Source organism: Rhinopithecus bieti, unplaced genomic scaffold (assembly GCF_001698545.2).
Source record: "Rhinopithecus bieti isolate Rb0 unplaced genomic scaffold, ASM169854v2 scaffold_23816, whole genome shotgun sequence".
Lineage (NCBI taxonomy): Eukaryota > Metazoa > Chordata > Mammalia > Primates > Cercopithecidae > Rhinopithecus > Rhinopithecus bieti.
In genome coordinates, this window is record NW_016811019.1 from 1,252,325 (window position 1) to 1,262,995 (window position 10,671).

Genomic DNA, 10,671 nt, shown 5'->3' on the forward strand with positions numbered 1-10,671 from the left:
AGGCTAGTCTTGAACTCCTAAGCTCAAGTGGATTTGCTTCCCTCAGCCAGCCAAAGTGTTGGATTACAGGCCACTGCGTCCAGCCTGTTCCCAAATTTTGAGAATAAGGACCAGTTTAGGAAGTGAAGGCCTAGCAATTTACCGCAATGTACTTAGTAATTAAAACCATGGATCATAATATTGCAGGGAAAACCCTACTATATTTAAAAGATCATGCTGCATCTCATATATTTACCCAAATCTTTTAAATATTTATATTTTAGAAGCTAAGAAAATATTGCACGCCAAATTTTAAACAAAGAAGGCATTAGTGGTATATACATCGTGGTCCACGTTTGTCACCATTTTTATAGCTAGCCCTTAAAAATGAACACAGAAGGAAGTCCCATAAATCAGTTATGACTACAACTTCCTCAAATACAGAAATGCTGCAAACAATATCAACATTTTTACTTCTTCAATTTTAAATCATAAGTAATGTTAACTCAAAATAAGCTATAATGCCTGAAAACATCTATTTTACTTAACAGAATAAGCAGTAAGCAAGGGCCTTTATTAGTTTTCTGTGGCTGAGACTTTTAAAACGTGGGAGAAACCCTACTATTGCAAATAATGCATTTTCAACTCTGCATAATAGCATGTGAATTACTAAAGAATGGCTCTAACAACAGAAAAACCAATGAGAATGGGATCCATGGACATCAAGCCTCAATTAGTTGGATCCTAGGTCCTAAAAGCTTACAAATCATGCGTCTAGAACCATTTGGTTGGTCATCACGTATTCTGTGAATACAAAAGAATGCAAATAGAGAGCAGTAATGAAGAAGAAGAGGCAAGAACGAACCCGGACTGACCAAAGCCCTGCACCCACTGCCACCTGGCCAAGGCGCTTTACCCTCCAACTTACCAGTCGCCACCACCATGCCCAAGAGAAAGGGTAAAGGGGATGCTGATGGAGATAAAGACGAGGTGAATTAACGAACCACAGAGAAGAATCCATGAGGTTGTCTGCTAACCTGCTCCTCCCAAAGCCAGAGCCCAAAGCCTGAAAAGACCCCTGCAAAGAAGGGAGAGAAGGTATCCAAAGGAAAAGGGAAAAGCTGATGCTGGCAAGGAGGGAATAACCTTGCAGAAAATGGAGTGCCGGCCGGGCGCGGTGGCTCAAGCCCCTGTAATCCCATGCACTTTGGGAGGCCGAGACGGGCAGATCACGAGGTCAGGAGATCGAGACCATCTGGCTAATACAGTGGAAACCCCGTCTCTAACTAAAAATACAAAAAAACTAGCGGGCGAGGTGGTGGGCCCTGTAGTCCCAGCTACTCGGAGTGAGGTAGAAATGGCGTAAACTCCGGAAGGCGGAGCTTGCAGTGAGCTGAGATCCGGCCCACTGCCTCCAGCCTGGGCAACAGAAAGCTTGAAAGTGTTGGAGTGACAAATGAAGTGTGCGCATTTTTTATAACTGTGTACTTCTGGTGAGACTGTACAGTTTGAAATACTACTTCTTTTATCAAGTTTATAAAAATGCAGAATTTTGTTTTACTTTTTTTTTTTTTTTTTTTTTGAGATGAATTCTCACTCTGTCGCCCAGGCTAGAGTGCAGTGGCGTGATCTTGGTTCACTGCAACCTCCACCTCCTGGGTTCAAACGATTCTCCTGCCTCAGCCTCCTGAGTAGCTGGGATTATAGGCAGGCACCACCACGGCCGGCTAACTTTTATATTTTTAGTAGAGATGGGGTTTCACCGTGTTGGTCAGGCTTGTCTCCAACTCCTGACCTCGGGTGATCCACCTGCCTCGGCCTCCCAAAGTGCTGAGATTACAGGTGTGAGCCACTGCGCCTGGCCACTTTTTTTTTTTTTTTTTTTTTGGTAGAGTTTGGCTCTTGTTGCCCAAGCTGGAGTGCAATGGTACAATCTCAGCTCACTGCAGCCTCCGCCTCCCAGGTTCAAGCAAGTCTCCTACCTCAGCCTCCCAAGTAGCTGGGATTACAGGTGCGTATCATCACACCCGGCTAATTTTTTGTATTTTTAATAGAAATGGGGTTTCCCTATGTTAGCCAGGATGGTCTCAAACTCCTGACCTCAGGTAATCCACCTGCCTCAGCCTGCCAAAGTGCTGGGATTACAGGCATGAGCCACTGCGCCCAGCCTACTTTTTTTTTTTTTTAGCTATGTTGTTAGCACAGAGAACACTTCATTGTTGTTTTTTTGGGGAAGGGCCATATGTCACTAATAGAATGTCTCCGAAGCTGGACTAATGTGGGGAAAACACCTTTCCCTTCTCGTTTTGAGAGAGTTCCTCTTGGCTCCCAGGAGGAGGGATTCCCTGACTTTAACACACATGGCCACCTTGGCACGTAAAACCTTGTGGAATGGAAAACAAATTTGTTTTTATGTCCTCTTCTCCCTTTCCACCTTTCAGCAGAGACTTAACTCCCTTAAACCCAAGCATCTACTGGGACCTGATCCCCAATCACTAGTTACCAGTGTGTAAGGCAATCTGGACTCTCCAGTGATGCCACTGAGATGGCATCCGTTAAAAGAGCATTGGTTCTTCAGATAAATTCTGCTATTTTCATTTCACTTCCTGAAAGTCAGGGTCAGCTGGTGAAAAGTTGTTAAACAATATGCTAAATGTGAAATGTCAGCCCTCACTCTAAACTTCCCCTGTTCACAGCATCAGATGAAGACTTTGTTGGGTTTTAGAGTGGCTTTCTGATTTTTGGTCGTCTACTGAAGAAGGGAGTTTGAAAGTTGTGGCCGGGCGCAGTGGCTCACGCCTGTAATCCCAGAACTTTGGGAGGTCAAGGCGGGCAGATCACCTGAAGTCAGGAGTTCGAGACCAGCCTGACCAACATGGTGAAACCCCACCTCTACTAAAAATACAAAATTAGCCAGGCATGGTAGCACATGCCTGTAATCCCAGCTACTCGGGTGGCTGAGGCAGGAGAATCGCTTGAACCCAAGAGATGGAGGTTGCAGTGAGCCAAGATCGGGCCATTGCACCCTAGCCTGGGCAACAAGAGCGAAACTCCATCAAAAAAAAAGAAAGAAAGAGAGAGAGAGAGAGAGAGATAGGGTGGGGGGGGAAAGAAAGTTGTTGTATACTGTTAATGATTGTCTGCCCATGTCCTGCCTGAAATACCATGATTGTTTATGGAAAGTATCTCTACTAAAGCTGGATACAGTTTGACTTCGAAAAAAAAAAAAGAATGCCAAATAGCAGATACTCAATAATCACAGGCATAATTCTGAAATAAAACCTGAGAATGAACCAAATATTAATAATATTACTGGCAATAAGGGCAAATCCCTTGGGTAAAGCTGAAGAGCTGAAGGTACTAGTATTACAGAATCTTTATCATCTAGTATGTGGAATTTAGCCACCCATGCACATATGTACCATATTATATGTAACATTTATGTTGTATGTAAAATATGGGAGTATATTTTGTTGGAACCAATAAGCTTTTAAAACATATTTCATACCTATTACATTTACATTCTCTCTGCCCCACTGTAGAATTATTACCTAATGCTTAACAATTCTACTAGTCTATTTGCAGAGTAGTACTTAAAGAATAATTATAATTGAAATTTTGAAAATGCAACAGATACAAAAAACTTTGTTTTACATTTTTCAAAAAGCAATTAATAAATTAACATTTACTGTTTACCATTAATTCAATACACTTCTGTTGATCACAGTACAGGTGCTGTGTCATGCTGAATGTTCACTGAGAATACAATATGTTTCAGGTTCTGCAGAAGGAGCTTCAGACACTGAGAAGCTTGTAGACTTATCTACCAGGTGCCAGATACTGCTAGGCACCTTTGATAATACGGATATTCCTCTCACATATCCCTACAAGGCAGATGATACTGTACTCATTTCACAGAAGAAACTGAAGAGGTTAAATTACTTGCCCAAATTCAGTATGTCATGAAGCCAGAATGCAAGCCCAAGTCTGTCTAATTCTAAAGCCCATGAACCTCCCATGGGCTTTATATGCCTCTTCCTCTCTTAAATGGAGATAATACATCACAGGTTCCTGCAAACAGCAGTAGAACTTACTGTTAACAAATTTGTCCAAGAGAAGAAAAACAAGCCAGAGATGACTCCCAACACACTGGACAGCATCAATCACATACATAAATTAGGGAGTGCTAATTGTTTCTTATCTCTTGGTATAACTCTCTGAAAGGAAGAAAAGGGTAACCAGCATCTCCCCAGGTACATGACCGGTGCCTATTTCAGGCAAGTGCAACTGAAGTCGGCATCCAACACACACCAGTTTCTACTCTTCACAGGGGATGTAGTGACGGGCAATTTTGGCAAATGTACAGTCATCATATATTTTGAATATTGTTAGTTACGTATGTTTTTTAGAATATTCATATGATTTTGCTGCTCATTAAAAATTAATGGAGAACTGGCATTGTTACCTTAGCAGAAAGCAATAAAACATATTGGGTAAATGGTAGGCATAAGGCAAAGAACACTGCTTCAATTTAATATAATTCAGATGCAATTTGGAGTAATTGCTAAACGTACTTCAGACAATGTAGAAAATATACTCACACTAAGACAGAAAAAAGTAGAAATGCTAGAACAAAAGCAGGAAATCCTGTTTTACAAAGGGTCAGTAAGACTCAGAAAAAGTCACAGCCATTGTAAGTGAAAAGTCGCTTAATTAAGGTTTAGGGGTTCCTTTTTGTTTTGTTTTGTTTTGTTTTTTGAGATGGAGTCTCATTCTGTCACGTAGTCTGGAGTGCAGTGGCACAATCTTGGCTCACTGCAACCTCCACTTCCTGGGTTCAAGCAATTCTCCAGCCTAAGCCTTCTAATTAGCTGGGACTACAAGCGCACACCACCATGCCCAGCTAGTTTTTTTTTTTTTTTTGAGATGGAGTCTCCCTCTGTCCACCCAGCCTGGAGTGCAATGGCGTGATCTCAGCTCACTGCAACCTCTGCCTCCCAGGTTCAAGGGATTTTCCTGCCTCAGCCTCCCGAGTAGCTGGGATTACAGACGCCCACCACCGCGTCCAGCTAATTTTTATATTTTTAGTTGGGGGGGTGGTTCGCCATGTTGGCCAGGCTGGTTTCGAACTTCTGACCTCAGGTGATCTGCCCACCTCGGCTTCCCAAAGTATTGCGATTACAGGCATGAGCCACCATGCCCGGCCTAATTTTTGTATTTTTAGTAGAGATGAGGTTTCACCATCTTGATCAAACTCCAAACCCCTTGGCCCAGCCAAGGTTAAAGTTTTCGTTTGTTAAGAAGCACAGTTACAGAAAGAATTACGATTACCTTCCATGGCAACAGCACTCACGCAAACATGGTGAACATTCCTAAAACCCGCAGGACTTTCTGTAGTAAGTGTGGCAAGCACCAACCCCACGAAGTGACACAGTACAAGAAGGGCAAGGATTCTCTGTATGCCCACGAAAAGTGGTGTTATGACAGGAAGCAGAGCGGCTATGGTGGGCAAACTAAGCTGATTTTCCAGAAGAAGGCTAAAACTACAAAGAAGATTGTGCTAAGGCTTGAGTGCATCAAGCCCAACTGCAGATCTAAGAGAATGCTGGCTATTACAAGATGCAAGCATTTTGAACTGGGAGGAGATGAGAAAGAGCCAAGTAATCCAGTTCTAAGTGTCATATTTTCTTTTATTATAAAGACAATAAAATCTTGAGTTTATATTAAAAAAATAATCATAATTACAATTATCATTTAGTCCAAAACCCTCAATTTTCAAGATGGGAAAACTAAGAAACTTGTAAAAGATCACAAGTTAAGAGCAAAGGTCCCAGAAACTACGTCTCTGATGTAAATGTCCAGTGCTCTGGTTTTTTAAGACAAAGCATCACTCTGCCATGCAGGTGGGAATGCAGAGGCATGATCTCAGCTCACTGCAACCTCTGCCACCTGGGCTTGAGCAATCTGCCCACCTCAGCCTCCTGAGTAGCTAGGACTACAGGCATGTACCACCATGCTCGGCTAATTTTTAAATTTTTTGGTAGAGATGCGGCCTCACTACATTTCCCAAGCTGGTCTCCATCTCCTGGGCTCAAGTGAACCTCCCACCTTGGCCTCCCAAAGCGCTGGGATTACAAGCAAAAGCCACTGCACCCAGCCTTCCAGTGCTGTTTTTTCTTTTCTTTTCTTTTTTTTTTTTGGAGACAGAGTCTCACTCTATCCCCCAGGCTGGAGTGCAGTGCGTGATCTTGGCTCACTGCAACTGCAACCTCCACCTCCCAGGTTCAAGTGATTCTCACGCCTCAGCCTCCCGAGTAACTGGGATTACAGGTGCCCATCACCATGCCTGGCTAATTTTCGTGTTTTTAGTAGAAATGGGGTTTTGCCATGTTGGCCAGGCTGGTCTCGAACTCCTGACCTCAGGTGATCCGCCCGCCTCAGCCTTCCAAAGTGCTGGGATTACAGGTGTGAGCCACCAGGCCCAGCCCAGTGCTCTATTTTTAAGTTTCCCAACTTGCCCACTCATATCACCTGGGATATTTACTAATTGTACAGTATGAATAGAACCTAAATAAATGTTCTTGCCTTGAGACCCTTCCACACAGCTAGTAGTTTTTTCTTAAAGCACTAATTAATGCCCCTTTCCTTAGAATATGCTTAGAAAATCTTCCACTGATTATAAGTTAAAGTCCAAACTTCTTAGTGTAAAATACGGCCCTCTTCAGTATCTCACTCTATCACATTCTCCAGGTACTTTCCATTTCCATATGTCCTAAGTATACCAACCTTTTTTGAAACAGTAACTTTTGTTCTCTCCTCTACTTCAAAAAGAGTTGCTCCCTTTGTCATGGTCATCACACTTTTTTCTCCTTCTTTGATTCCCAATTCAAATGTCATCTTGTCTTTGAAAGACTTCTATCCTCCCAAGTAGTCACTATCTCCTGTGTGTGTCCATACACTTGTTTACACCGCAATAACCTCATTTATCCACTATTTTAATTTCATAATTGCCTGTTTCACATGTCCTGGAGAGAGAGCATTTTTATTTACCTCCATATGCCTGGTTTCCAAATCAGATCTTCCAAAGAAAACACTCGATAAATATTTGCTGAACAAATAAATAATACAGTTGAGATACCAAAAAAGACGTGAATAAAGCAAGCAGGGAAAGGCAATGATAAATGAATATAGAGAAAATAACCCAGCAGGAAGCAGAACAGGCTCCAACCTACTTCCATTAAACCCTGCAGAAATCAGAGTTGTGCAACATGGCTCTCCTGTAACTTGGCTTTTCTTTCTTTTGAGTATACTTTTAAAGAAAGGTTTATTTCCCATTGAATTCTGAAGGTTTTTTTATTGAGAGTGAGGAGGAAGGCTCAGGTTTTTTAATTACTTCATGATTCAATATTTTGAATCATTTTGATTAAATAAATTTGACTAATGGTTTGACATTCAAAAGCACAATCATCAATCATCAAGTTCCTGCAGGGGTGTGTGTGTGTCTATATGTATATATGTGGGTATAGATATCTTTTTTTTTTTTTTTGAGACAGATTCTCACTCTATCACCCAGGCTGGAGTTCAGTGGCATGATCTCGGCTCACTGCAACCTCAGTCTCCTGGGTTCAAGTGATTCTCCTGCCTCAGCCTCCCAAGTAGCTGGGATTACAGGCGCGCACTACCACGCCCGGCTAATTTTTCGTATTTTTAGTAGAGACGGGGTTTCACCATGTTGGCCAGGCTGGTCTTGAACTCCTGACCTCGTGATCAGCCCACCTCAACCTCTCAAAGTGCTGGGATTACAGGCGTGAGCCACCGTGCCTGGCCTTTTTTTTTTTTTTTTTTAAAGAGACATGGCCTTGCTACATTACCCAGGCTAGACTCAAACTCCTGATCTCAAGAGATCCTCCTGCCGCCTCAGCCTCTCAAGTAGCCAGGACTACAAGTGTGCACCACTGTGCCCAGCTTCCTGCAGGTATATTTTATAAAACTTTCTCTAGGGTGTCTGCCACTCCCAGCATGTGCTAGGTACACACAGCCAACATCCAAACTATACTTGTTGATCAGCTGAGAAAAATGTTCCTGTCTCATTCAGTTCCCAAGGAGATCAAGGTCAGTTTTATATGAATGTAAACCAAAAATAAAATTCTAAGGCCCCCCAACCATCTGAATGGACTTCCTTCTCATCCAGGGCACTGTTAAAATTTAACCTGAGGCTGGTTCAGGCCATGATGGGAAGTGGGGTTCAGACATACTCATTAAACCTCACTGGCATTAACATCAACACAGACAGTCTGATACGAAGCATTTACAATCTATCCTCTCAGAAGCCTGCCACCCAGAGGCTTCATCTGCATGATAAAACTTTAGTCTTTATAACCTCTTACCATCATCATAACCCAGTCTTTTCCTTTCTACTGATCCCAGATCTTTAGATAAACTCAACCAATTGTCAACCAGAAAATTTTTAAATCTACCTATAAACTGGAAGGCCACCCTCCCCTTCAAGTTGTCCCACCTTTCTGGATGGAACCAATGAATTTCTTAAATGTATTTGACTGAAGTCTCTTGTCTCCCTAAAATGTATAAAACCAGCTGTGCCCCAACCACCTTGGGCACATGTTCTCAGGACCTCCTAAAGGCTGTGTCACGGGCCATGGTCACTCATATTTGGCTCAGAATAAATCTCTTCAAATATTTTAGAGAGTTTGGTTCTTTTCATCAACATGAGAAGAGCCTGAGCAAAATTACCTGCTAGTTTATATAGTTTCTGCAGTAAGATGAAATTTACAGAATACATATATTCCCCACCTGAGCATTCATTCATTCTTTCATTCTACCATTCATTTATTCATCAAACATGAATGGTCATTATAATAAAGGGATTTGGCCAGGTGCAGTGGCTCACACCTGTAATCCCAACAACTCAAGAGACTAAGGCAGGAGGATTGATGAGGCCAGGAGTTCAAGACCAGCCCAGACAACACAGCACGACCCCACCCCTACAAAAATAATAATAAATAATAAAGGGATTTGGGGAATGCCAAGAGAACCCAGAGAACAGAACAAACACTACTTGAGAGGTAAATCAAAGTGAAGTACATGTAATCACGGAGGTAATATTTGTGTAAGAATTATCTAATATGAAGTTGGTGGCAAACTGAATGAACTCCAAGTGTCCTTGGAGTGAATGACATTGTATAGTGTGCGGATAGGCTCTGTTATAAAGAAAGGAAGTTTCTGAACCTAAGAGAAGGACTAGTTAAAAGGAGGAAAGCACAAGAGCCAGTGTAACACTAAAACCACTCCTACTCCTATTCAAAAACGATGTGATTTGAGAGTGATGTAATTTCAAAGAAGTCACTTCATCTTAAGAGGTGCAAGAGGCCAGGTGTGGTAGCTCACACCTGTAATCCCAGCACTTTAGCAGACCAAGGCAGGCAGATCGTTTGAGTCCTGGGCAATACAAGGAAACACCACCTCTACAAAAAATACAAAACTTAGCCGGGTATGGTGGTGTGTGCCTATAGTCCCAGCTACTCAGGAAGCTGAGGTGGGAGGGTCACTTGACCTTGGAAGGCGAAGGTTGCAGTGACCTGAGACTGTGCCACTGCACTCCAGCCTGAGCGACAGAATGAGACTCTGTCTCAAAAAAAAAAAAAAGAGTTAAACCTTTAGAAACCCAGTAGTCTTCAAATTATGCTCCTTGGAGTTCTAAAAGTTTCAAGGCGGTACAATAGAGGTGGGGTAGGGAGGAAAGGGGGGAAGGTTGGAAGGGATACCAACTTCAACGAGAGTAGCTCTGTTTTTGTGTTTTATATATTGAGGCTTCTCCATAAGATTTCATCTGATTTTTTTTTTTTTAAGAGATAAATGACAACATTCTGAACTGCATCCTCTTCATTTCAGAAACAACTAAATAGGTCAGGTGTGGTTCACGGCTCATACCTGCAATCCCAGCACTTTGGGAGGCCACAGTGGGAGGATCACTTGAGCCCAGGAGCCCAAGACTAGCCTGGGCAACAGGGAGAATCTTTCTCTACAAAAAATTAAAAACTTAGTTGGGCGTGGTGGCACACACCTGTAGTTCTAGCTACTCAGGAGGCTGAGGTGAAAGGATCACTTGAGCCCAGGAGTTCAAGGTTACAATGATCTATATTATCATGCCACTGCACTCCAGCTTGGGTAACAAAGTGAGACAGTGTCTCTAAGATAAATTAATGTAAAAAAACAAATAGAAGCCAAAGAGATTAAGTAACCAAGATCACACAATTTAAGAAAAACAGTAAGCCATGCTATTGATTCTGGACATTGCTGTGCAAGTCACGGAGAGCCAGTATTTAAAACACAGTATAAAGGTAAGTGTACTTGGCAGGGCACGGTGGCTCACGCCTGTAATCCCAGCACTTTGGGAGACCAAGGTGGTGGATTACCTGAGGTCAGGAGTTTGAGACCAGCCTGGCCAAGATGGTATAACCCCATCTCTACTAAAAATACAAAAATTAGCCGGGCATGGTGGTGCACGCTTGTAGTCCCAGCTACTTGGGAGGCTGAGGTAGGAGAATCGCTTGAACCCAGGAGGTGGAGGTTGCCGTGAGCTGAGATCACGCCACTGCACTCCAGCCTGGGTGACAGAACGAAACCCCATCTCAAAAAAAAAAAAAAAAAAAAGCAAACCCTTATTGAAAGCCT

General features: G+C 42.6%; 1 protein-coding gene and 1 pseudogene across 1 annotated transcript in view; one reads left to right on the forward strand and one right to left on the reverse strand.

Moving 5' to 3' along the window:
• Positions 1 to 10,671, reverse strand: part of ITSN2 (intersectin 2) — a 152,851-nt gene that overhangs the window by 121,563 nt on the left and 20,617 nt on the right.
• LOC108543043 (60S ribosomal protein L36a-like) lies at positions 5,192 to 5,654 on the forward strand (annotated as a pseudogene).